The 26,427-nt window shown below is 44.6% G+C and overlaps 2 protein-coding genes across 2 annotated transcripts in view; one reads left to right on the forward strand and one right to left on the reverse strand.

The window, feature by feature from the left end:
• The window catches only part of LOC135898911 (sodium- and chloride-dependent glycine transporter 1-like), a 968,957-nt gene that overhangs the window by 548,898 nt on the left and 393,632 nt on the right, over positions 1 to 26,427 (reverse strand). The window contains exon 2 of the mRNA XM_065428136.2: positions 8,571 to 8,629. The gene's annotated coding sequence lies outside the window, so the exon portion shown is untranslated. The remainder of the gene's footprint in view (positions 1 to 8,570; positions 8,630 to 26,427) is intronic.
• The window catches only part of LOC139052457 (allatostatins-like), a 141,115-nt gene that overhangs the window by 80,128 nt on the left and 34,560 nt on the right, over positions 1 to 26,427 (forward strand). The gene's annotated exons all lie outside the window — the stretch shown is intronic.

Consider the following 26,427-nt stretch of genomic DNA (forward strand, 5'->3'; position numbering starts at 1 on the left):
ACCTATGGCGCCGATGTGACTTGGAAGCCACTGAAATGTCACGTGGTATCGTTTCTCAGTCAATATATGGATTAGTTCTCTAATCTAAAATATCACTTGTACGTGTAGTCCACGACACAGGACTGATAGCAAAGACTGCAGTGCTGCCTTCGAGTCACTGAATATTAACCATCTTCGAGGTTGTTCTTGGCTGACGAGAATAACTACAGCGTGAAGTTCCTCAGCTGCAAGTTCCGCAGCCGTCGATGTCGTTGGGTGACACGTACGTCTTGAAACAAATATTCGTAGTGGTTTTTGAATATACAAATGGGCTCCTTTGATGCTGTTCCTTTTTTTCTGCTAATGCGAGCATATACTCTAATGAACCCGAATCAAACATGGAGCGTTCATATGACAAACACGTCATTGCCGCTGCCTTGGTATTATTTTCTTTCTTTTCTAATAAATGGCGTTGCTAAATAAACCATGATATTTCGTCATTCGCGCTCAACGAATCCCACTGATTGCGTCAACAGCTGCTTGTCTTAAAGAGGTTGCAAAATTGCAACAAAGTTCTGGCGTATCTCTAGGAAATGCCTACATATTCTCTCGTATACCTTTCCTGGAATACAACAAATGCACACATTTACTCAAACGTTTCCTGTTTCCCACTAGCCTTTCTGCAGATTTCCCTGCGAGCCCCTTCACCGGAAATTTTCTAATGCAAAACGCATTGCACCACCTGAGCACAATAGGGAGGTCAAGCGGCTCAGGAAGCAGCGCCGGTTGTGCTGAAGCATTGCAAAGCCATGCCTTGGGATTCGGAAAATTCTATCGCCATTTCAGCACAGTATTTCGGGCTTTTCCCTCTTTTATTCTTTTTTTTGCAAAGTTCGCCTACGCTAACACATTACTTCCCCTCCTCTTCCTTCTTTTTTTTTCCAATGTCAGGGTTACCGCTTTTATTTCCTAGCCTTCTTGGCCCATCAGTATTTTTGAGGCTATCCTGGAATGTTTTTCAGATCGCGCTGAGTTCTACAGTCAAACCTCGATATAACGAACACGCATATAACGAATTATTGAATATATCGAACTCTTCCGAAATATTTTTGTCAAACACATGTATTTTTAACTTCCTATAGCGAACGCGGTTTGGCATAAAACGGATATAACGAACTTCGCGACGCCAAGCCCTACCTCACTTTAATAGCAGGCGGCAGGCTTCGTTGCACTACAAGTGTGTTGTGCGGCGCAGCAAACGTTCAGGACTACCTCGCAGGCGCTGACAGCACAAGAGATGCCACGTCGTCATCGAGAGTTGACAGCCAAAGAAATCGTCCGCATCTCACAACCGCTGACAGCGCCGCTACAGCAGCGGCGGCAGCGGCGTGATGGAATGTTGCTTTTGCGTTTTTGCGTGTTGAGGCCTGGAACGATGAGGCCTGGAACGATTTTTCGCGTTTTGTTGCTGACATGCCCGCAACAATGACTGTAGAAGACTTCGTAGGTGGCGACGACATCTCAGCGACCACGGCTATACTGACGGACGCCGAAATCGCTGCGGAAGTCTCTGAACATCCCGCAGACGAAGCTCAGGCTGACCCTGTAGACGATGAGAATATTGCGACTTCACAAGAAGCACTTGCTGCGTTGGATTTACTGCGCCCCCACTGCAGTGCTATTGAGGGCAGTGGGTTTGCCCTTGCTGAGTGTTTGCAAACTGTGGAACAGGGTGTGATACGGAATGCGATCAACACCAAGAAGCAGGCCGCGATAACGCAGTTCTTTGTGCGTAAATAAATGAACGTGACCCAAGTATGCATCGTTCGAGTTGCTGTGCCTTCTCTGATTGAATTTTGCTCCTCTTGCAGGTATTTTTTACTAAATTTTATATTACGAATTATGGATATAGCGAACTAATTTCCGACTTTTTAACTGTTCGTTATAACGAGGTTTCACTGTATGTAACGGATATCTTGAAAAGAGGGCGCCTTGACACATTGAACGTTCCCGTAGCCCATAGCGACAAAGTGCACTGCTGCATATATTAAGTATTGGAAGTTCCAAGCATATTAAGAGAAAAAAGACAGAGAAAAAAAATGTCAGGGATGTCAAACTTACGCGCGTAAGGCTTCCTAGGCAACCGTATGGGAACCTAATTCAGAGAGAGCAACTTCTTCCTGGTATTTTCAGCGTGGCGTCGAGCGCGTTCGTTAATATTGTATTTTCAATGCTGTCGCATTGTTTGACGTTGGTGCGGCCAATTCACGCCACCCAAGATCAGTGGCACTTGCGTGGCGGGAACGCACAGCAACTTGTATTTACTTTCATTACTTTTGTTCTGTCTTGAAATGTCAAGTTGAACTGTATAATAATGAACATGATTAGAACATACACTGCTTTCATCTACCATTGCTGCGCTTATAGGGTTGCCAACTGGCTTTGACGCTTGGGTAGCTATAAGAGCCGACTTATGGCGAATACTATGGCGAATACGCAATGGTGGTAATGGATTACTTTTCAAAGTACCCTCAGGAGGAAATCATCAACTACACTAGGGTGCAAAGCGTAATACCTGTTCTTCGAGCAATCTGTGCCCAGTTTGGCATACCGCATCAAGTAAAAACAGACTGTTGTCCGCCATTCCACGGCATAGAATTGAAACAAGTTGCAAAAAAAGCTTGATTTTAGACACCACAGAACCGCATCCTTGTAGCCTCAGGCCAATGGAAAAGTGAAACAATTAATGAGGACAAACACATCCACACCAGCAAACTTGCACGTAAAGCAGGCACGTACCCAGGGGGGGGGGGGCGGCCCCCCCCCCCCCCCCCGAGATCAAGTGGCATACCCACCCACGCCACCACTCCTCACACATTCCTGAAGCGCCGCCAGATCAATGTTGAGACTTGGCAGCTGTTCATCGGTCAGCATTATGCTGCCTTTTTCACTCCTTTTAGATGGCGGTAGTTATCGGCATCTCTTGTAACGTGAAGGGCAGGTTTCTCATAGATTCCGCACCCGCGCGATTAACGCGAGATGCGTTCAGTTGTCATCATCTATTCAACCGTCACGCGCATAGCTGTTGCTTTTGTTAGTTCAACCTTCTTTGTTTAGGCTGATCCTGGGACTAGGAGAGGGATGCGGCTGTTACTCAGCTGGTCTGTACTCTCATGGAACGAGTTGCGGCCGCGGAGAAAACACCAATTGCGTTTAGCTTTCCCCTTTGCTTCATTATTTCCTTGAGTTACGGCTCGCCGCGACGCTGGCAGATGCCCGGAACCATATACACGTGATATGGGTTAGATAAGGTGGTAAATAAAATAATGTGAAAGAACGTCCATCATGAAACCCTGCAATAACCCTTAAGCCCATAAGCAAGATGACTGTCGCCCGTTACCTCGTCTGTTTTTCCCTAATTGTATAGCACTTTTCGTGCCAAATTGGAAACTGGAAACAAAAATCGCAAGGAGTTGAGAAATTAAGCGATCTACTAAGGGAGAGAGCCAAGGCAACAACCAAACTGCAAGCAAAAGCGAATAATAAAAAAGTTAACCATTGTTTATGAGAATATTTATGGATCAACATCTTTTTATTTAGAAAGGAAGTAGAGAAAACGCCGCCGGAAGTGCAGAAGTATTAATTGTTGTGAATGACGCTTCTACAGTCATCGGTCGAACCGCCTCACGTAGCCACTTCTCTGCTGTGCTTATGTGGGTGTTTTTTAACCTTTCGCGGTGAGCGCAGTACGCCTAGAATTGCAGAGTCCTGCGCTCTACGCGGTTGTATGGGACTGGCGGCCGCACAGTGTTACGCAATTCGCGGAACTGTCAAAACTGATCAACAAGGCGAAAATAACTGATATTCGAAACTATAACATGAGAAAGACTCAAGTAGCCGTCAAAAATGAACTCAGCCTGAAATCAGTAAAAAAGAAACCTGGCATAGGATAAACCATGATGTATGCATTAAAGGATAAGAGGGATAATATCATAAGCAATCTCGAAGATACAGTAAAAGCAGCGGAAAAATTCTAAGCTGACCTGTATACAGTACCCAGAGGAGTCACGATACCTCCCTTAGAAGCAGTAATGAACAGGATACAGAAACTCTCCTATAACTAGCGATGAGGTCAGAAGGGCCCTGCAAGACATGAAACGATGAAGAGCGGGAGGAAAAGGTGGAATAACTATCGATTTAATCAAAGATGGAGGCGACATAATGTTTGGAAAGCTGGCGGCTTTTTATACGAAGTGTCTATCGACTGCAAGGGTCCCAGAAAACTGGAAGAATGCAGACATTATACTAATCCACAAAAAAGGAAACGTTAAAGAATTGAAAAATTATAGGACCCTTAGCTTGCTCCCAGTATTATATAAGATATTTACCAAAATAATCTCCCATAGAATAAGGGCAACACTCGATTTTGTCAACCAAGGGAACAGGCTGGCTTCCGGAAGAGATACTTTACAATGGATCACAGCCAGGTCATCAATCAGATTATCGCGAAATTTGCAGAGTAAAATAAGCCTCTCTATGTGGCTTATATAGATTACGAAAATGCATTTGATTCAGTAGAGATACCAGCAGCCATGGAGGCACTACGTAACCAAGGAGTACAGAACGCTTACGTAAAAAGCTTGGAAAATATTGCTACATGCGTGTGGTATTTGTTACCATCAAATCACGTGGACGCCGGGTCACGCGGGTCTGGAGGGGAACGAAAGGGCGAACGCCCTAGCTCGAGCGCTAACCAACCGAGCGGGGCAAGACCAATCGTCTCATCAATCCCCACCCTTTACCTTCATGCCCCTGCCATCCAATTATTGCGACCGACTGGAGATCCAGCGACTCAACCGCAGGATTTATCCCCCGCCTCACAAAAAGCTCAGCACTGAAGATGCCGTAGCTCTCTGACTTATACAGACCAACACATTTCCAAACCTACACAGATACAGTAAAATGTTCCCACATACATATCGCGGCATCTGCCCCTGGTGCACTCACACACTCTTTCACATCTCGTGGGGGTGCGAGGGCAAACCTCAACACTTAAAGACGCCTAGTAAGTCATTTGAGCAGTGGGAGGTACAGCTGACCGGCGATACCCTGGCGGGACAAGAAGCTCTCGGCCAGCAAGTACGTCGAGCAGCCACGGCCAGTGGAGTCCTGGAATGAGGACCCCACCCACTCGACCTCAAGAGCAACCACCTCGGTGGTCCGAATAAATGTTTTTTCTCTCTCTCTCTTGTTTCAACGAGGCGCGTGGGCGCCATCACTCCAGAAAAGAGGAGGAAGAACGAACTGGGCTCGGGCTGTGAATCTGACCGGTCTTCGCTGCAACCGTTGTTGTAAATATAATATGTAAATAGTTTCTCGTCTTACTGACTCGTCCTTCGCGTAAGAATATCTACAGAGGTTCTACAGCTACCTTAATTCTACTCAAGAAAAGCAGGGAGATACCTATAGAGAAAGGGGTCATACAGGGAGACACAATTTCTCCAAAGCTATTCACTGCATGCTTAGAGGAATTCAAGCCAATAAATTGGGAAGGCTTAGGAGTAAAGATCGACGGCAAAACTCTCAGCAACCTTCGGTTTGTTGATCACATTGTTCTATTCAAGAGCAATGCAGACGAGTTCCAACAAATGATTGGAAACCTTAACGGAGAGAGTGTAAGAGTGGGGTTGAATATTAATATGCAGAAGATGAAGATAATGATAAATAGCCGAGCAAAGGAACAAGAGATCAGGATCGCCAGTCGGCAACTAGAGACTGTGAAGGAGTACGTTTACCTAGGTCAATTAATTACAGGGAACGCTGATCATGAGAAGGAAATTCACAGATGAATAAAAATAAGTTGGATCGCATACGGCAGGCATTGCCAGCTCCTGACTGGAAGCTTACCATTATTATTGAAAAGTAAGGTGTGCATGCAATCAGTGCATTTTGCCAGAGCTGACATACGGGGCAGAGACTTGAAAGCAAGTTAAGGACCACGCAAAGAGCGATCGAACGATGATTGCGAGGCACAACGTAAAGAGAGAGAAAGGGAACGGTTTGGATCAGAGAGCGAACGGGTATAGACGATATTCTAATTGACATGAAGAGGAAAAAATGTAGCTGGGCAGGTCATGTAATGCGCCCGTTAGATAACCGTTGGACCATTAGGGTTACAGAATGGGTACCAAGAGAAGGAAAACGCAATCGAGGACGACAAAACACTAGGTGGAGCGATGAAATTAGGAAATTCGCGGGTGCTAGTTGGAATCGGTTGGCGCAGGACAGGGGTAATTGGAGATCGCAGGGAGAGGGCTTCGTCCTGCAGTGGACATAAAACATGATGATGATGATGATGATGATGATGATGATGATGGTGGTGGTGGTGGTTCCCCCCCCCCCCCGAAAAAAAATCCTGGGTACGTGCCTGACGTAAAGATTGGAAAAATGACCTGGACATGTTCCTGATGTCATTTCCCTCCATAAACGAAGGAACAACAGCACAGGCACCATATATCTTCCCCGCTGACTCTTTGGAAGACTGAGCACGCGGTCATATGAACTCTAGAATAAAACTGACTTCAAGCACTGCATACATTCAAAGAGTAATTTTCGACCACGTCAGTTCCACATGGGTCAGCGGGCCTTATGCCAACAAATGGAACGCAACAACGTTCATCACTAAACCAACGATATCTTCAATTTCTATGTATGTGTCCCCTACTTTGTGAAGGGTATGCAGGTATCGTGCCCCTGCCAGTGACAGTTGTCATCCTGCTCCTTCCTCTACCTTTCCTCTCTATCAAGTGTAAATATGGTCACGTAGTAGTTAGTGACGGCGAAGAAAGCAGCAAAACTGGGAATGACGAAACTAGCATTTTATTGGGCGAACCTGTGCCCCGAAAATCAGGCTACACTCAAAACACAACGATAGCGGCGGACACAGTCGGCGATCGTCAAAAATCTGGTCTACCGGTCAAGCGCGTCGGCTTTTATACGTGGGTCATCGAAGGTTTCGGAGTAATTGCTGGCGCCCGCGTGTTTTCCCGAAAATTCTACACAATTCGCGTCGCAGGTGCAATCAGATTACACGAGCTTCGGTGACAGCAGACAACGGGCAGAAACATCGATAACATTCGAGAAACTTCCGATACACGCGGGCGCAACCCGCGAAGAGCGACAGGATTTCTTAGACGGTGAAAAACGGTCACCCGCAAAGGTAAACATATGCACGTGTCAATATATTTTGACACCAAATAACAGTAATAATAACAATAATAATAATAATAATAATAATAATAATAATAATAATAATAATAATAATAATACACCAACGAAACTGATTTGAGCCTAAATATTTTGCACGTATTACACAGCGTAATGTGTACACGCTGACATCAGGTTGACGCCACGCTTCAACTGCATCAAAAACACGTCACGTGTTTGCCGACCATTCTAGCCGGCGTACGCGGTGGCACCTACCGGCCCTTCGCGTTGCCCCCGAAAAGCTGTGCGTCTGCGGCGTTAGTCTTGCTTGAGGTTCGGTTCGTATGAATTTTCGGTTTTGCAATCACATGTGCGACTGAGATCATGTTTGAGCTCCAGTGCACTGAAATAGCTTTCGCAATGCACCTTTTCAGCGTTCCTCTAAAGGCGAGGGCTAACGCTTGTATCTTTACGCTGTCCTCACATCTGCGCGTTCACGTAGAGATCGGGCTTTAAGTCGAGCTTCACCTGCTTCTATGGAACACGCTGCAGTGTTGTAACGTATAATTGAACAACATACACTATTACGGGAGCCTTAACTGTGTATCTTCTGGAAATGTGGAATTTATTGCTTTAAACTTGAGACAAATAACTTAACCACGGTTTTATATGACGCGATAGTAAAAAAAGGAGGATCCTTTTAAGGGGGGTTAAAAGGATGACCCGACGGTACAGAGAATGCAATGGTCGCATTTAACCTTCGCCTAAAATAGTCTATAGTTTTTTTTTTAGGTGCCAACGGCGCACGTAAAAAATTTCGTAAGAACCCTTTTATCTTGTGCACGCAACGTGACGCCCTATGGTTGGGCCAACGCATCAAAACAGCATAGGTGAACAGAAGCTGCGTTTGCGCTCGTAGATGGACGCCGAATAAAAGAAATACTGCGGAGCACATGTTCGGGTCCTGACGTGCCGAATGAATGTGAAAATACAAAAGAACCACGCGACACAATGTGTGACATCACCAAGTGCCTGAGAAGCACGTAGATTGTCATGGGCTGCTACTTGAACGAGAATTCCTTCAAACTTTTTCTTTGAACTTCTCGTCAGACAAACGTTCAATACCCTGTTTCTCTGGTCGGCTTATCCGTATTTCCAGCTACGTTCTGTATACTGGATCTTTTTTTAGGCTTGAAATCGCCGTACAAACCTTTTATGAAGGCGTATAGGGCTTATCAGTGCAAATACATTATGAATCAGCACTGTGGGACAGGTAACAAACTAACTTGAAACGCGTCTTCCCTAAATATTTACTCTTGTTTTTAAAGCTGTGTATATCTGATGATTTACAGTGAGCACAGTAGAAGGAAATAAAAAATGTTTACCTTTATTACTTCGCAGAGACGACCCTCATAGATGCATTCTCCAGCGCGGCAACTCTGCCCTGCAGGAAGGGAAAAAGGGTGAAAGGGTATCACGACAGCATGACATGAGAGACACAGGCGGCTCCTCTTGCTCATGTTAGCAACCGGCCATTGACTGCGCGAATCATTGTGTGTGTGAAGCGGGACTGTGAACTTATTGTTCAGTGTCCCAACAGTTCGCTCGTTCCGCATTTCAATGGGGGACATAATAAGCACGTGTGACTCTTGCGGGGACCGAAGAAACCAATGAAAACCTTCTGTGCCTTTGTTCACTTTATTACGCACAGCGTCGCCCTCTGCGGACAGTGTTAAACCGGCTCGACTCAACACTGTCTTCAGAAGCGAACAAAAGTGGAACCATGGGTGTGCGCAGCATCGGTGGTGCAAAAAAAAGAAGGAAAGAAAAGGCAATGCGGACGTTGCTGCTATAGTTGAAGTCGGCCGGTCCCTGCAACTGTTTACAGGATCACTGCATATCTTCATGGGCGCATGCTGCTGGTGCTCTCTCTCTATCCCTTTCTCTCCCGCCCTCCACTTGTTTACGTCTCTGTATCCCGTTTCCTTCAGTGCAGGGTAGCAAACAAGACTTGCATATGGTTAACCTCGCGGTCGGTCTTTGTTACCCTGTCTCTTTCCCGGGTCTTCAGTTCCTCCTCTTCGTATTTCATTTCTCTTAAAAGCGCGGGTTTGCACGCCAGGCTCACAATAGACACGCTGTTTGAGTTCACGTATACAAGGATGCCGTTACTGGCTCGGTTGCGCGGCAGATATTGACTTAGCGCCTCCCATGGTTAAGGAGTTTAGGTAAGGGCACCAACTCTGCACGAAGTGTCTGCGATCCAATCCTGTCTGCGCCTTATTTGTAGACGTGCAACCCGAGAACACACGGCCAGAACCGATGCCACTAGCGATCTCCTGCGTAGGCCCGGCTCGCTTATTAACAAGTTCTGAAAGACGATATCCGGAAGTGATCAATACAGTGGGCCTGATGGGACCCGCTCTAAAACTTTCGAGCGAGGCAATTTGAGCGAAAGGGGGTTTGTTGCAAATCTAAATACGTGATTTGAGAACAACAGAACGCAGACAACCTGCGCAGACGTTTTTTTTTTTTCTTAAAAAAGTTCAGCGCCGACTTCGTTTACGGCTACCCGCAGCTAATGTGCACTTCATTATGTGGGCATCCTACGCGGAATAAAAAGGACAAGAACGTCGATGCTTTGATGTGCACCAGGCTAATCGCTACTTTGTGGTAACTATTTCAGGTGCAGAATAAAAAGCGGCAGGCACTCATTCAATTAATTTTCAGTTCACTGTCCTCTATAAGCTCTACCGCTCCGCGCTGTTTGATTGCAAAATGAGGCTAGAGTTGTTGTGCGTCTGACTAGTGATTAAAAACTGATTGACCTGACGACTATTCCACCTACATGTACTAAAAAAAATTTAACTAATGGGAAGGCTTACGACAGTCGTGAAAAAGAAATTGTCGGCCATTGTCAACCTCAAACGAAATAAATACATTTGAGGGTTTATATTTAGGCTAGCTCCAGCGTGTCCCGAGATAAATTAAAGAAGAGATAGCGAGAAGAAAGGAGAGAAGGGTGACTACAGATAGCAGTCAGAGTGCCACAGCTGCGTCAAAAAAGTCTTAAACTCGCATATTAAAGCATATAACATAGTCGATCTATCAAAAATATGAGACTGAGCAAAAATTATTGCATTCCAAAATTATTTTATGCTTTTCTTGTAGCACTCCCTACACGTTCTTCGTATAGAAATAAAGCATAAAGCTTTCTTAATGAAGGAAATAACCATATTCCTTCCAGTATTCGCACCAACCTAACTCTGCCGTTTGACCATCATACGAATATCGCTTACCTAAGCATTTGTAAGCGCACGCGGAACTCGAAGATCCTGCACTAATTCTTATTTTTTTTTTGACATTTCAGAGCCAACTGCATTTTTTTTCGCCTTGCCTACTTGTTTCTTTTGATCTAGGCATATCCACTTTATCGCGCTGACGTCTGGCTGCTAGCCTCAGCATTATTTTTGATCTCGAACTATCTCCGGTTCGTTTTGGGAAGGAATGTGAACGTATCAGGGTTTTCTAGATACTTACATGCCAACATGTCATCTTTGTCATTTATCTTTCGTTTTTGCTCTATATCGTCTAAACGTTGCCTTTAGATACTATTAAATGGCCCTATTGACATATTAGACATATCTTTATAGACAATATGCACTGTCTACAGACAATATGCAACTGACTGTTACCACCACGCAACAATTGACGATTACCGCCACCTGCGACGAGTGGGTAAGTATGCACACAGTTCTACCTATGAACCGTCTTTTTTTTTTGCGTGTGTGTATGTGTATGTAGTACACATATACGCGTTCCTTATAATCTTATTTTGAACTGTTGTCCAGTCGCACTTTGTTACGTGGCAATTAGGCGCTACAGCAAGCTCATCCGCATATCAGAAGTTACGTACGTCTCGCTAGCGTACTGTGGTATGGTTAATACTGGTTTTTGTACTTGTATTCCCCTTGCTTTTACTGTGCGCCCCTTCTTCCTCTCATCCACACGCACACACACATACACACACGCACAATGGCTCTTGAGGACCGCATGGTCCTCAAAAATATTTCAAAATAATTCAAAAATATTTCAATAAACCATGAGCATGCAGTTAGGCAAATATTATGGTTGGAACACAGAAAAGACCTGGACGTTGTCTGCATTCCTGCGTCACACTCAACGATCGCTGAAGCGGCACTAAACACACGTTGACATGTATCGAAGCGCAGAAATGAACACCATTCGTTCATTCATTCATTCATTCATTCATTCATTCATTCATTCATTCATTCATTCATTCATTCATTCATTCATTCATTCATTCGTTCAAATTTGTTCAAACGTTTGTGGCTATGCTCTTCACGAATGAGAACAAGCGGCATCCAAAACGATAGTTACACATACAATTAAGTAAAGAGACGATTACTTTGTACGTTTATAAGCGAGGAAATTGCGAGGGTGTGCGTCAGTTGCATCCTTCGTGAGCTTCGCGCAACGACAACCAGTTTAAGTGAGCTCTGCAAAAAAAAAGGAAATAAACAGCTGGAAGAAAGAAAGAGACAAGTAATAGCGACAAAAGGCAAGCGTAGTTTGAAAATTTGGCCCAATTATAATAGCTCCTACGGGTGGTTTGCAATGCAAAACAGTGCCTCATGGGGGGTGGCGTGGGATCGCCAAAAACGTTCTTCTCTTTCCTTCATTTTCTCCCCTACATGCCACTAAACGCTCGCAAGCGTTCGGGACAAAAACACCCCTGGGGAGCTCAGCTCTCATCTTGACCATTCAGCAAGTGTGGCTGTTTTTCCGCTACTGTGGCGCGAACTGATTAGAAAATTTAATCGCCGTCCTGGGTGGCGCCACTGGCAGAAAAGTACAGTTCAGCTCCGGGTTCTTTTTCTTTTTTTGATCTGTCTCCCCTTTCTTTTCGTACTTGGAACGTCGTTCTGTGAGAACAAGCGCAGAGAACTTGCCTTCGGGAAACTAAAACGAAAGCGGGGAGCTGTCCTTATCTTTGGAGCGCACTAAGCCGTCTGGTAACTTCAACAAAAAGTATACACCCTGACAAAGTTTTCACGCGATAAAAGGCTGTTCGTCTCAAAATAAATGGCCTAAACATTCGCTGATATCGTATAAGGTGTAAGAAATGCAGTTCACTACGACGCAGCACTTTTGGTTGTCGAGCACTCGAAAATTAATTTATTTTGCAGACATATTTAATGCGTCCTGTGTGCCACGTAAGATAGTTTATACTTTGTTTTGTTTTTTCTTTTGCCAGAAAATCCTACTGAAATACATAATGCTTTCGGAAAGCTTTACAAGATGACTTTAGCTAGATATTTTGCTTCGTGCTTCTTGGAGGATCTATTGTGTTTAACATTGTGCCTAACACTGTGCCAACTGGCCCCTCGTCTTTCTTCTTGCTTGTTCACTTTATTTGGTTTCTAATGCTTCGGAAGCCGGCAAGAAGAGACAGATATGAAACTCTTCCCCCTTTCCCTCATGAGCACCTTTGTGACACTCTTGTACCTTGAAACCTCATCCTCTTCTCTCTCTATAGATAACCCTTCATGTTGACTTAGCGACCTCAGTGCAACCGAAGCACAAGGTGCAGCTAACTCTCATCCGGATTATATCACGCTATACGCATCGATTTAGGACATACCTCTTGGTGGTGGTGGTTGTGGTGGTGTTGCATAAGGCGGAGTTTAACTGGCAGACATCGACAATGGCCGGTTGCCATCAGTTAAGGTTGTGTATGAAGAGTGCTGTAAGAAGCGCTATTTAATAATTTCATTTTTTTTGGCATGAATTCGTGGCACGGCGTTCAAGGCCTAAAACGCTGCTGAGACGTGAGCCAGATTTCGCCAAGTAGTACGTAGGTACCGGTCCTACTTTTCATGAGAAATAGAAAAATAATGGAAGTAAGAAGAGGTGGCGGGTGTCAAAGCTGTCAGTGTCACCTGCAGCCGGTGGAAAAGTGAATCGCGGCCAAGCCCAATCAGCGACTGAGTGAAAATATTCGGGCCTTACCGCGACCCTCAGTTTCGTCGTCACTCCACACTTTGCGTGAAATTTTATGTTTTCTGGTAGAGATACCGGAGTTGTATTCACGGAGCTTTTCATTCGTAAGTGTTTGCCATTCGTCGACCACCTGCGCTAATGATACGTCTGGCATAAGCACAGGCTGGCGACGACTTTTACGAACAGTATTAACGCAAGAAATTTTCATATATATGGGCACTAAGCCCTTTTGTTTGATTTTCCTTTCTTGTTTTTTTTTTTTGGGGGGGGGGGGGGGGTTCGGTCTTGGAATTGAAAACGTCGTAGTCAAGCTCCTAAATGTGGAGGTGATTTTGGTGCAGTCGTGCGCCGAGATACAGAAGTGGTTCTTTTCTGTCGATTCCATTCCTTCCTTATCATATTGCTATTATTTCCTCTTTGGCATGTAAGCTCAGGCGCACTGCTCTTTTGTTCGCACTGGGCCTAATTTAGCAATCCTCGCAGTCTCCGTTAGAAACAAGCAGTTGGTGGTGAAAATTTCACTTCTTGCATCCATCCTGAGCGAAAGCGCGAACGTTTAAGAGCGAGACAAGAACAAAAAGAAACGAGAACGTGTTCTTGTCTTTTTTATTGTTGTTATTCCTGCCTCGCTGTTAAACGGTTGCTGTTAAACATACAGGCTTTCTCGCAGAATGCATCAACACCAACTAGCCCAATCAGTTACGCTAGTCGTCATCATCAGCATCATCATCATCAGCCTTTATTTAAGTCCACTGCAGGATGAAGGCCTCTCCCTGGGATCTCCAATTACCCCTGTCTTGCGCCAGCTGATTCCAGCTATTCCAGTTAGGCTATTATATTGTAATAACGTCAATATATATTCATGTAGGGACGGCAGTCAACTTTCCCTTCCCACTGACGCTGTCCGTTAGCGTACTGAGTGCTCAGAAAGCTTCCGACGCACCGTGTCTACAGCGAGAGCACCAAAAGAAATAAACAAAAAAGAAAAACCCGTCACAGCTGGAGAGGGAATTTACGCTGCGGCGAGAGAAGTCGCCTCGTGCCTCACATACGTGTCTCTTTCCGCATGCATACGAACGTACGGGTCCATGCTCCGCCGCACACTTATTATTTGTCTATCAACTCAAAGTTCTTGTTCCCGCGCGGGATGCAAAGACCTATATTGCTCTCCCAGTCTACTTGTTCTTTTTTCTTCCTGGACGTAGAAATGAGCTCCAACTCGGGATCCACTGAGATGAGAAAAAACGGGCAATTGCCAGCTGCAGCCGAAATGAAAAAGCCCGCGCGAAGGTGCAGAACGGAGTGGGATACAGGCATATGATCTCGGACACGAGTATACGCAGAGAACAGAAATATTTCTTGCGTCTGGCGCACCAGACGATGATGCGAACATGTGCACAACGGCCCCGTTACATTATGGTGCAAACGAAGATGGACTGGCAGGCAGCAACGCAATGTGTAAGCGGGAACTAACTGAACAACACCTGACATTTCTCTCTCTCTCTCTCTCTCTATATATATATATATATCTATATATATATAAATATATATATATATATATATATATATATATATATATATATATATATATATATATAAATATATATATATATATATATATATATATATATATAAATATATATATATATATATATATATATATATATATATATATATATATATATATATATATATATATATATATATATATATATATATATATATATATATATATATATATATTGTGTCTCGTCCAAGCCTCTTGTTCTACGCACATTTGTTCGTCGTAGAAACGTCGCACTATTACGCTCACGCTATTACTGAGGAGCCGCTTTCACCTGTCAAACTAGTGTTGAAGCAATAAATGATGATACGAGAGCACTTGTACGTAGCCCTTAAATATACTTGCAGGCTCAACATACGCGCATCTTAAGACGAGGCAGAGAGGAGGCAGACGCATGGCGAGGGCGAGGGCTTTTTCTTGCATTCGATCTCGCCACGATTCTGCATCGCTCATCTGATCAAACAAACTCACCACTCTTAGCTCTCCTATTTATTGACTGTATAACGAGAATTGGGATACGATAAGGACGAGTAAATTTTACGAAGGCTTGCAACGTCAGAAAGAGCGAAAAGGCGTGCTGGAATAAGTTAAACGTTTCGACGAACCTGAAACTATTTTGCATATGTGAACACAGGATGCATAACGTGGGGACAACAGTGCACTCAGTATTATCGTGTTTCAATTTTTCGCCTCTGTACAAGAGGGAACTAGGCCCTTGTCGTAATACTCAACAGCCTCGACTAGGCGTCAAGAGCTGATCTTAACACAGGGCCTAGGTCAACTGGAGTCAAGCAGAACACTTTCTGAAACAAAAATTATTGGACCCTGGCCAGATCCGTCGATGGCTCAGAAAGCTATTCGTATGCTCCTGTACTTTTTGAACAACACCGACCGCAAGGACCGATTGTAGCGCTGATGTTTGTTCTGCTGTGTGTCATGCTGCGCGGGCGCCGTGCTCATTCTCTTTTTATCTCCCTCCTTTACTCTTTATATTCCCCCTTTTTCTTAACCACCAGTGCAAGGTAGCGGACCGGATGCTTGTCAGGTTGACCTCTCTGCCTTTTCTCTTTGTTTTTTCTCTCTCTCTCTCTCTCTGTCTGTCTCAAGGTAGCAGCCCCGGTCACGTAACATGTAACTTACTATTCGTTTTTTAAGGAGCTGGATAGAGGTCGTTTCCTAGTTTGCTTTTACGCGGCGAAGGGAAATATTCTTTTCACCTTCAGCGTGACAAGATTTATTCGTTTGAAACGGGAGAACTAGAAGAAAAAGAAAATATACGGAGCATCAGCCACTGTTATTTCGGGCAAATTACTCCTTCGTCAACAGCACTGATGCTCTGGTGCGTCCGGGACACAATTCCTCTACGCACTTAATACTTGCAAAGGTCGTTACCCTTTCTATTTCCCAATATCATTCTAGTGAATAGCTTAAGACGGCTAGCTTCACCGCCGTCACGCTGGTGCAGGTGTGTGACAGGTAGTCTGTAGCAATACGCACGCTTGCCGCGACCTTTCTCATAACTTCCGATTTGTTCGTTAATAAGCATACGATCAAAGTCGCTTTCTGATTTGCTTTTACGTCGCAAATCGAATTAGTCGTTAGTGGCCAGGAGGGCATTACTGAAACACAGAAAGATCTTTCCTGGCGGGGAAACTCTGAACTAAGAAGACGCAGGGCTCTCACGTCCAACTGAAAGAGCTTGGCAGTTTCGCCCGACGGGCGAGTCATCGAGAGCAATGGCAAGGTTAAGCATTGAGCTCGAACTCCTTGGGCGTTTTTGTTTTTCTAACCCTACGCGGATGCGACATATTGGCACGACGCTGAATGGAAGGCAACTCCTATGGCAACTGCAATGGCAACTGCTATGGCTACTACTATGGCAACTATTATGGCAACTCCTATGGCAACTGCTATGGCAACTGTTACTGTGGAGGAGAAACAGCACCCTGGTAAGGATCAGGTGTCTCACAACGGCCGCGCGATTCGCATCGCCGCCATTGGCATCGGAGGCGCCGCACCTCGATGGTGGATTGAGACGAGACCGACGACGGGAAACTGCCGGCGTTATTCGGAGCGCGGCAAAACATCGTTAGCTTGACGTTTACTCACTGTCCGTTCCACTCACACCAGTGCATACACACGGCAGCTCGGCAGGAACGGTATATGTGTAAAGTGTGCTTAGAACGTGCGTACACGCTACGCTCATGCCAGCAGCGGGAGGCAAAGTGCCACTTTGGCTCCGCCACCAAGCCAGTCCATCCATGCGGGCAAAGTAAAACAATAAATAAATAAACGTGTTAGGCAAGTAAGCAAGCAAGCAAATCGATTGAACGCAGCGTTGACGGAGAAGCCATATGACGGCGACGGTGCGTCCACTGGTGCTTCGTCCTCCTTTGCAGCCAAATGCACTCCGCATTTCTGGAAACCCTCTAATCCTCTACGCGCTGGTGGCTCATGCTAGGTCGATAACGGTACAGCAACAACGGCGGCGCCGCAACGGGCACCAGCGTAGCTCGCAGGTTCGTGTAAGCAATAAAAAATTAAACGTTATAGCTGCAGAGGAGCATTCGAGATGGAATAGCACCACGTGCAAGATACGCAGTCATAGGCGATGTCAGCAATTTTAGGCTATTCACCATGTGATTGCAACGACGCGCCTAAATTATGGATGTCACGTTCTTGTTTTGCACCGTAAGCTTGCGACACATCACTAAATTACTGAAGAACGTTGGCGAACCGCCGCATCGACATGAAAATAGCCTGCGCGCCTATCTCCTCGCTGCACAATGGAAACATTTTTTTCAATGATACACGATTCTCTCGCTTCCGGTAGCAATATCTTACTTGTTTCCCGCATTTCAGCCTTATCCCTATGTATAAAATATTGGGATGGCGTCTTATGATCGGGTAGCCTCGCTTCCGGCCTAATTTAGAAATCGCTACCGGCGTAAACGAAGTCAAAAGTAATTAACGAGGAGCCGGCTAATCAGACCTCGCAGTTAAGAACTCGCAGGCGTTGAGAGGCTCGCGCACCAAATCTGCATTAAGCTTCGTAGAGACCTATCTCCAAGGAGACTGTCGCGGGCAACGTCGTATTTCAACGCACTAATCCGAGAGCCTTAAAAATGGCAGACGACGAAAAGCGCGGCTCCAGAAAGGGACCTAGTATACTCTGAGCGTCTTCACGCCTGCGGCAAGGCAGTGTCTGTTTTCGATTACGCCTTGGAACCATGTAGTAGTTAGACGAACAAAAACTATTGCCAACTAAAGTTATGGCTGCTTGTTACTGCTCTCTAACGAACACACATGTTGCGAAGTAAAGCCCGGCGTAGAATATGACGCAGATATACTGAAGTGCCCCGAACATGGCAAATTCATCGAGCCTCCTGCACAGTGAGGCGGCACGCCAACTTGTCCTCGACCGCTAGCACGGACTAGGTATTCGAGTGAAATAGGTTATTTTGTCGTTGTTGTTGTTGTTGTTGCTCTCAGGCCCTCGCTTTCTCGTTTCAAACGCAGCGTCTTCGCAGTGACATTCAAGCTGCCCCCGCGTGCAACTCAGATTAAAGTGCCAGTCACCATATCGAAAATCAATCTACCTACTCTTATGCGTGATCAATGGCTCAAATGCATTACTGGTGGGAAGCCCCTTCCCGAAGCGTCATTGGAAAACTAGCCAATAATACTTTCAGGAAAATCTGAGCACCGATTACAGGTCACGTGGCCACGGCCTTGGATGAAGGTATAGGACTGCAAAGATGTCACGCGAGGTGAAAAAGAAAGCAAGTGTACGTGTATTATCGTGACATCATGTGACACACCAATTTCCGACGGCACTCTGAAAAGCGGAAAATCAATTTTGTTGGCAACCTCGACGCGTAGAGGTGTCTAGCGACTGTCTGTTTCCGACGCTGTGCCATCAAACAACACATGCAGATTCAGGCGTGTAGAAAGATGTTTTCGCAACTACTGGCATTTGCTACAGCTTAAAACAGTAAATCAATAGTAGCAAGGTGCCCAATTCTCAAAGATATTTCGCTCTGTGACAGCTGCTTACCATTGGCTGGCCGCTTTCCGTAACGCTGCTGGCGACTACGCTTTGCTGGTGCATGGTCTTGCGTGATTTTCCAGCCTTCGGAAAACTGATTTGTGCGTACGGACCAAGGTCTTTTATATTGAGAATTTGAGCAAGCCTGGCCCTAAAGAAGGTACGGTTATTTAAGGAACATGCGCGGCAGTTATCCGTCATTGCGAGTAGTCGCTGATAGCCACAAGGTGTGCCTTCTCCCTTTCTTTATTGTTTTTTTTTTCGGTGCACCGTGAAAAGAGTGGTTACGAATGCACTGCAGCCCTCTAGGCAACAAACTCAGCGGTATGCAACACGCATCTCTTATTTCTGGTAGTTATTCTTTTTTTTTCTCAGTAAGGAAAACAGATAAGCTTCCAAAGTTATCTGCGGCCATGCGCTAATTCTGACTTTTATATTGTTTTCTCCAAGCGGAAGAGCAAAGTTAAATGAAATTAAACGTTAAACATCCCGAAACTGCACAGTACGTCATAAGGGACTAATTGGTGGATGGCAGCGGATATGTTTTTACCACCTAGGAGTTTTCGACGTGTAGCTAAAGTAGATTTGTGTTACACGCCTATCGGAATGCAGCCAACATGACCGAGTACCAAAACCGCGACCTTGTGTTGAGCATCATGATGCCATAGCCACCGAACCACCACCGCGGTCGATTGAGATACAGATAAGAGCGTCGCCTGCATCCATGAAAGGTATTACGTCATGTTTAGAAGAAAAAGAAGACACTTGCCGAGTTTGCCTGGTAACAACAGACCACTACAACAAAATTAAATATTGGTGCAATCCCCAGCAGGATAAACCGACATTATAGATGGTTGCGGGAGCTATCTGGAAACTTCTAAAGAAAACAAAACACACACGCACACATTAGTGAGATGTTGTTAAATAATCCTTGTTGTTGGTGGAGTTAGTTACAGTCAAGAAGAGGCACAGATTGGACACACGCTTTAATAGATAATTACGAAGATTTGAGCATTTACCGCAGGAAATGTTTGAGCACCGGGCCTGCATCGAGCAGTTGCCTCTGTGATCATTTTATCTTATCCGCTACGTTAAAGTGGGCCCGTAATGACCACACTGCGTACTACGAGTATTCGAAAACTCGCTTGGCCCAGTAGTTAGTTTTCTCAAAATCACCCTTATGTAAGTTTGCAGTAGAATACGGTGAGTGAATGTAACTTCGCAGAAGAAAGTAAGTTGCTCGAATAACGTGTTAACTCTTCTTTACCTCATCTTCTATCTTTGTGTAGCATGAAGACAAAATTAGTGCAGGCACAGAAAGGTTACGAGACCGCAGAAAACAGATCTAACAAATTTTCTTTTGAATATTTTTTTACTGTAAAAACCATGTCATCGGAGAAGCCAGAATGATGGGTTGAAATCAGTGTGTGACATGTGAGAAGCACTACAAGTTTGAGACTTTGTTGCACTAATTAGTAATAAATCGTCGACACCAGTGTGTCCTCCTAGGCACAAAAACAGGTGGAAGGGGGGTTCAAGGAATACCTCCCTCCCCTTCCCGTCACTGCTCGCCGAAATACGGCTAGAATGCATTGATTTATCATACATGCATGCCTCAACGACTCGTAGCATATTTCCCTACGACTCGAAACAGTATGCTTTTGCCTCCTAGCCTTAGCTAGTTAGACGACACACCGTTCTCGGGAGCAAAGATCCTCGGACTTAGGGCACGGACTTCCTGTATGCGAAGGGCCACCGAAGCAATAACGCACTTTTTGAAGAAAGCGCTTGTGACTATACATGCCTGATCGAGCGTTCATGTGCAGCTATTCGAACACTGACTTCTCTTCTTCGTCCTAATCTTTCTTTTCCCATTTCTTCTTCCCCACGTGTAGGGTAGCCAACCATGCGCGACCTTGCTTAAGTTGCATGCCCATCCTTTTTATCGCTCTCTTTCTTAAGTTACATAGATATCTTGGGCAGCCCGTTAATATAATTCGAGGAGCATAAGCAAAAATTGGAAATGTTTCTGCAAACACAAGAAAACGGAGGACACTACACTGCTGACCCGCCGCACTTAGAGCAACCTAACAATCTTCCCGAATCAAAATAATAAAAAAATAGAACAAGAGTTTAAACCCACATAGAGCAAAGGTAACAAACTGCGCGAGGGTCCTCGAAACATACTTTTCGCTATACTCGACGTTAAGGCAAATTCAACCCACCGAGATTGTACGCCCGCAGCTTCTGTTCACTGTCAACACTCGGTTCTGCGAACTATCGCCTCAGTGAATGCGGAGGATTTGATATATTCGCCGGTGCTTAAATACATCAATGGCTTCGCGATATTCGTGCTTACAGAACTGAGGGGAGAGACCAGAAAATGAGAGGCAATTTGGCGAGAAGAAATGCACCGATATATTTATGTAGGTCTCAACTTGTAAGCCAAACACAACAGAAAGAAAGTAGAAAGCAGAGGTTTGGGAGAATACTGATACGACAAGCCAGAATACTTAAAGCAAATCTAAAGTAACACATATTGTATGCGGTAAGAACACGAATAAAATCACTACTTACCTCATTAATTTAAAGAGTAAAAACCATCAATCCTACAAGTATACTTTAAACTAGGTATATAGAACACATGAAGACTCCCGGAAACTTTAATAGCACCAGACGCTATTGAAAAAAAATAAACGTCGAACACGTTGCAGTCCCGAAGCATACAATTTTATCAGAAGCTGGCATTAGCCATGAAAACAATATTCTCGCTTGTCGCGTCTTGTTCCCTGTTGCCGTGTGTTGTTTCGCAGGTTACTGAGTTACATGCTTCAGAGCGTGTAGCGAGTAGCCTATAGCAATGTGCCCCGTTAAGGCTCCTCTTTCTCATTGCTTTCCTCGATCACAGCCTTGCGTCGCGTGCCAAACATTTTCGCGAACAATCTTCGCCGCACGGATGATGCGTGACTTCTTATTCGAGACCATGGGCGTGGATCCGAAACCCCTCTTGCGAGGAACAAAAACCAAAGCCTACGTGCACCTGTTGCCTTCGGTAGCTTTCCCTGTCCGTTTTCTCATGCGGACTCGCGTTTTACGGAGAACTAGTCAAGCCTTGACCACATACCGCTTCGTGACCGGCCAGTGTCTAGGCTGCAACGTTACCTGCTTCTCTTTTGAGATTGAAGCCGTGTATTGTGCGTTCTGCAGTTACACACACAGAAAGAAGGTGCGACTCACCATGTGTTGCAAAACGTTGTGTTTGTACGTGTCTAATACATACGTACGCACGTAGCATACTCGAATATATTATAGATACGAATAGAAGTAATATTATCGAATGAACGCGTAAAATTTGAGAGAAGGTACGCGGCAGGAACGGGCCGTAAAGGTAGGCAGCACTTGAACCGTGACATTGACCTACTAAACTTCGTAAACAGACTAAACGATGTCACGTGAACAGACTAAACGGCGCGATCGCATGAACTATGCTGTTTTTCACGCTTATAACAAAACTACAAGAATGGACCTCGTGCGCTTTTTTCTCACCAGCCTCAAAAGTGTCTTGTGTCGACGCGGCAGCAAGTCGCCCATTAAAAAAAGAAGAATGTGTGCCACCAACAGGATGTTCTGGGACTCCGACATAACGCGAACGAGCGCAAATCTCGCTGAGCGCTGTATATAATCAAAATGACTGAATGGACAATCCACAGGCGTTGCTACAAAGCACGCAGAAGATATGGGGCAAAGGGAGCAATTTTTTTTTTACTTCAGATGTCGCAAGTGTTTGCTTTTACTACCCCCTTTGGAAGTTCTCTGCCCAAACAATTGCTACGACTTTTTGCGGGATAAAGAGCAAATCAAGAACTCCGCTGCCAGCGCTGATGTAACTTGCGTTTCAACACATCTCGTGTTGCTACGAACAACGACGACACTTCTGCGCCGACTGTTCGTATACGACCAAGATGACCCGCTACAACTCTGTGGGTTCCGTCAATAGGTGCTTATTAGTATCGCCACAGCGCCCTGCGCTCAATGTACGAGAGGGAATTAACCTGCAATGGTGCCCAACTTGCTCTCCAATGGACCATCCCATTCAACGCCTTAAATGTGCCTCAATGTTCACACATTCAGCTACAGCATGTAGTTTGACTTAGACTACTGCCATCTGTGCCACCTGGCACTTCTCTGATCGACACTGGTCTCTACAAAACACCTTAATATTGTGTATCGTGTTGTGTGCGCATTAAGTGCCGCATCTTCTATGTGTATCATTTGATTACTCGTCATGCCCAGCTGTACTAGCATGCTAGGCGTGCCACTGGAAAAATCTGTCCAATGTTCAATGAAGAGCCTCTCTCTTTTTGACACGCACACACACAGGCCTCGAGGCACTTTTGTGCCTTTATTTCGCTAGCGTACTAGTACTTAAGGAATTACAACAGATAAACACTGCAAACATGGCTACGTATTCCGAATGGTACGGAAGGCTACCGGTTATCATATCGATTTGCTCCCTGTTGCGTTCATGTTCACTTGAAGTCTACCTAATCTAAGAATGTAGCGCGTAAGAAGTACGCCACAAATAACGCGGTGTGGTAACCGTAAGCATTTGCAGAGTAGGCATAACTTTCGCGCAGGGGAAAGCGAAGAAAGCGATGGTACAACGCGTGTCCCTACGAAGACCACCAATATAGTAGCATTCCGAGCCCCGAGAGTAAGCTGACAAAGTAAGTGGAGTTAACAGGAAAGTAAACGCGCTGTTGTGGCGCGGATACAAGACGTTAGCTGTGCAACACAAGCACGCGCCTAAGTTTTGTAAGCCAAGGTGCGGCAAGAAGCCAACTTGGCGGATGAATATTACTTTGCCAGACAGTCCAAAGAACGTCGCTGCTCTCCAAGTAGTATAGCAGCAGCCGCCCACTATGGCACAAGAAACGGAACTCCAGGAATGCACTTCAGTGAGAAAGCGTGGACGCTGTTGATTCCGTAGAAAGAGCGGAATGTCTTTGTGCCGTCGCTCGGCATAGCTATGATAACGAAAATAAAACGACAACAAAAGCAAAAGAATCGATGTTCCCGCGCAACTATGCGTGCTTCCAGTCACACTGCTAACGTACTCACTGCTCGAATCTTTTCGTCTAGAGAGCACCGCTTTGATGATAAGATTTAGTAGTGCAGAATAAGCCTTATTTGGATAATGAAAGCAAAAGAAATAACCCAAGCGGCCATCACCGGCATTGCCTTTACGCCACTTGGTTGCCGGATTCCTTCTGAAGTGGGAACCTTTGCGTGGGCTTGCTTTCTCGCGAGCCAATGCTACATGCGTGTTTCGCCTCTTTGCCTAATGAGATCATACGTGGAGCATGCATTTTTCAAAATATATTTCTGTCGAAGCTTGCCAAGAAGCAAGGCATGGGACAATCGAGTATCACCACAGATAAAAAAGAAAGAGAGAATGTCAACAACTCCGACGAAAATGCGGAAATAAATGTCCACGCTTAACAATGTTGAAAACATTTTTTGCAACAAGCGCACCGATGCTACTTTTTAGATATCATTAGTGGGACTCAGGGAAAGAAGAGATTTTGTATCAAACGTTTTTATAGGTCAAGAAACATTAGCAGAAAAAAAAACGATTTTTGCGTAGCCGTGGTCCTAAAACATCACTTCCACAACCCACGGAAAGAAGGGTGTAAATTGTAGTATATAAGCAGAGATATCAGGTGCTTCACTTGAGGTCACTGAATACGAGCTGCCATTGCTGTTTTTTTGTGACCTGCTGCCGTTTGAAGCACTGAAACTATAGAATGCTAGAGATAACTGGGATTGAAAATATGAAGTGCCATATTTTCGGTCATCTTCTTTGTTACCACGCTGTTTTATCCTTTATTCACAGTAAAGCCCCTTGTTGACATTAAGACTTTTTAACCACTCGCTCGTTCTATTGATCTCAGTCATTGAGCTGTGTCATTAGAGTTATACTTCAAAGCCCAGAGCTCTTAAGACAAGAAGGACATCGTGCCCCAATGTGAATTTTGTCCTGATGTTTCCTTAGAGTGCGTTTTTATGCCTTGAGTCTCTATCCCATGAGACGACCGTCTCCTCCTACAATCTTAAACAGAAATGGCTCACTTCACGTTCTCCTATTCTCGAACTAATCCGGCCTTTTATTCGAATCCACAGTAGCTACTTGAAAAACTACTACTATATACTTCAATGTCATACGTACCAAGGCCCTAACAGTGCACTCATCTTCCTTACACGTGCCCTTCAGCCCTACGCTATAAAGGAGCTGCGTTTTTTCTTTTTCTTTTTGTACCGCTATCTTGCACTCCGACGATGTGACTTGCCATTTCTTTAATATCACTGAACCCAACGTCTATGCCTGTCGGAACATTCTATAATGCTTGCGCTGCTTCACATTTTTTTTCTTTTTACGAACAGTCTGCTTAGGATAGAGCAATAGATTTGCTATTAAGGACGCCTGATACATATTCTGAATTGATCACTTAACAGTTCCGATGATTAAGCTTTAAAACAAAGAAAAAATAAATTGCAAATACATGACACACATATATATATATATATATATATATATATATATATAGTCATATAATGAGAAGCCAACAAACACTGCCACCAAGTACAACATAGGGCAAATTGCATGTGCTTAATAAATGAAATAAAGTAATGATAAATTATTGGAAATTAAAGTGGATGAAAAAACAACTTGCCGCAGGTGGGAACCGAACCCACAACCTTCCAGGGTTCTACTAGTACACATAAATACCCAAGAAAGTGGATGGGGAAACACCGCCGCGGTAGCTCAATTGGTAGAGCATCGCACGCGACATGCGAAGGTTGTGGGTTCGGTTCCCACCTGCGGCAAGTTGTTTTTTCATCCACTTTAATTTCCAATAATTTATCATTACTTTATTTCATTTATTAAGCACATGCAATTTGCCCTATGTTGTACTTGGTGTCAGTGTTTGTTGGCTTCTCATTTATATGACTAATAAATATCGGGTCCCTCGGTTAACCCCCTTTCTTCTCGTTTATTACATAACGAGGGTCTCGAATCCGGCAACATTGATGCCTTCAGGTAGCATATGTGGGTTTATTGACCAGTTGCCTTCACCCGAAAAGATCACGTTCTCGTGACGCCTGCGGCAAAAAAGACGTTCCACGTCCGCCGCCAAGGTCTGTGAGTGGGGGCGCTGGCTAACACTCCCAGGGTTCTACTAGTACACATAAATACCCAAGAAAGTGGATGGGGAAACGCCGCCGCGGTAGCTCAATTGGTAGAGCATCGCACGCGACATGCGAAGGTTGTGGGTTCGGTTCCCACCTGCGGCAAGTTGTTTTTATATATATATATATATATATATATATATATATATATATATATATATATATATATATATATATATATATATAATATATATATATATATATATTGCCGCCATGTGGTCTCTCTACTCGTATGGCGGCGTTTGAAAGCACGCCATGCACGCAATATATATATATATATATATATATATATATATATATATATATATATATATATATATATATATATTATTGGGCTGCTGAGCACGAGGTCGCG

The sequence above is a fragment of the Dermacentor albipictus genome, unplaced genomic scaffold, assembly GCF_038994185.2.
Source record: "Dermacentor albipictus isolate Rhodes 1998 colony unplaced genomic scaffold, USDA_Dalb.pri_finalv2 scaffold_23, whole genome shotgun sequence".
NCBI classification, from domain to species: Eukaryota; Metazoa; Arthropoda; class Arachnida; order Ixodida; family Ixodidae; genus Dermacentor; species Dermacentor albipictus.